Genomic DNA, 2500 nt, shown 5'->3' with positions numbered 1-2500 from the left:
AGGGGGAGCGAGCGCGAGTAAATCCACAACATCCTTATTCTTATATTTACCCTTGGTCTTATCCTTATCCTCATCCACTTCCTCAACTACCTCGATCTCCAGTTCCATCTCTCTCTCACTCCCCATCGCTCTTCTCTCCTCCTCTTCTTCCTTCCCCACGCGACACGAAATGAGAAGAATTAATATCTATCTAATCTATCTAACTTTTATCTAATCTATATCGTACTATACTATATCTATTTCTAATATATATATATAATATATTAGATATAATATATATATGCATATATATAAATAATTATATATATATATTATATAATATATATATATATTTGCATATATATATATCTATATAAAATCTAGATCTATATCTATATCGATATCTATAATATATATATATATATATATAGATTCTATCATATATATGCATATATATTAGATATAAATATATATAATATTATATATATATTATATATATATATTATACTGATACATAATTTATCTATAATATATATATATCATATAAAATCATATATTTTATATATATATATATAGATTATATATATAAATACGTATATATATCCATATGTATATTACTTTCTCCCCGCCAATAAATATATAAAGGAAGAAACGAAGTAAGGAGGAGGAGGAAGGGGGGAGGAGGGAGGGATGGGAGCGGCGTCTTCTCCTTCGTAGTAGTCTTCAGGCTCGGTGTAGGCGATTAGTCGGCGATGCTGAGGAGGAGGAGAGGAGGAGGAGGAGGGTGCATAACAAGCCTCAGAGTCGTTACGTCACCGTTGCGTCACTTCCGCAGCAGAGGTGGGACTGAGAGATGAATCACCGCGTGGAATTTCCATAAATACGGAATGAAGTTACTTTTCTGGAAATGAACTCCGATGCTATTTGTGTGCGTGGTTATGTAAGGCTCCCTGGTTATGTGTGTGTGTGCGTGTGTGTGTGTGTGTGTGTGTGTGTGTGTGTGTGTGTGTGTGTGTGTGTGTGTGTGTGTGTGTGTGTGTGTGTGTGTGTGTGTGTGTGTGTGTCTGTCCTGGTCGGGGCTCTGTTGCTGTGCATGGGTCTGTATTCTGTCTGTCTAGTCTGTGTGTCCCCCCCCCCCTCCCCCCCCCCTGTCTTCTGCCTGCCTGCCTGCCTGCCTACCTGCCTACCTGCCTGCCTGCCTGCCTGCCTGCCTGCCTGCCTGCCTGCCTGCCTACCTACCTACCTGCCTGCCTGCCTGCCTGCCTGCCTGCCTGTCTGTCTGATAGATAGACAAACAGACATCCACACACATCCACACGCGTATCCAAAAAGCTAAACTGCAACTCAGACAGACAAAGAACGAACAATCCCAGTCGGGGAACAATGAACTGAGCCCCGCTGCTTAAATAACTCGCCGCCATTAACAATTCAGCGAGAATTCAATATTCAAACTGGGCCTCAAAGACAGGCCTAAATACTACTGCCGTTGCTACTACGAATGTTCTTACTCCTTCTATGAATCCTTTTCCTATTGCAGATACGTTGTTCCTACTACGATGACTACTATTTCTGCAAATGGTACTATTACGAAGGTTCTTTTATTTTTTAGACTACTGTCATTACAACCACTTCTACCACAATTCAACTATTAACAAACCTCAGCAACAACAACAACAGCAACAATACATACCTTTCTATAGGACGGCCCTCGTGTGGGATTTCAAATTCTCATCCTGCAAAGAGAAAAAAACGAAGAATATAGCTTATGGTGCGATCCCAAAACAGCAGAGGCATAACAATGGCACTTAGAAGGATTATACAACAGTAATAAGAGGCAATTTGGTTAATTGGTGGAAGAGCTATTGCGGTGAAAGATTTTTGGAGATACAGATGGTGATGATGATAGTGATGATGGTGAGTTAACGATCACCATAATCATTAATACAATTATGCTAATGAGATGGACAACAATATCAACAACACCAACAATAACAACTCAACAGATACGACAGAACCAAATCGAATCCCACCGATCCATTCCCATCCATCTTCAACCAAAAAAAAAAAAAAAAAAAAAAAAAGTCTCCCCTCCCTCCTCCCTCCCCCCTCCCCCTACCCCCTCCTCATTAAAGCAAATCAATCATAGTAAATAAACAAAAAAAAGACAAACACGCCCCAAAACGCCCCAGGTCCTCGCCATCCCCGCCACCCCAACCGAACTCCGATCCCTATAGCCAAGTGGCAGCATCGCCGACCAGCCAGCATCGCGACTGAACGGCTGGTTGAACAAGTGGGTCACTCTGTTCACCCGTTCACTTCATCGCCGTTCCCCAAATGTCAGTGAACGTGAGTCATGCATGATCGGAGCCTTGACTTCCAGCCTCTTGGAGAGTCATGCACGTGCATGATGTTCCTTCCGTTCGGTATTTTCATCTATTTTTGCGTCTTGCTGTTCGTTGCTCAATAATCTTGGTATTATGTTTGGTATTACTTGGTATTATGGTATTATCTTCGGTATTAG

Source organism: Penaeus japonicus, unplaced genomic scaffold, assembly GCF_977035675.1.
Source record: "Penaeus japonicus unplaced genomic scaffold, GWHDUDI00000001_assembly GWHDUDI00000040, whole genome shotgun sequence".
Taxonomy (NCBI): Eukaryota; Metazoa; Arthropoda; class Malacostraca; order Decapoda; family Penaeidae; genus Penaeus; species Penaeus japonicus.
The sequence above is the reverse complement of the archived record's forward strand: the minus strand, read 5'-3'. Positions refer to the sequence as shown.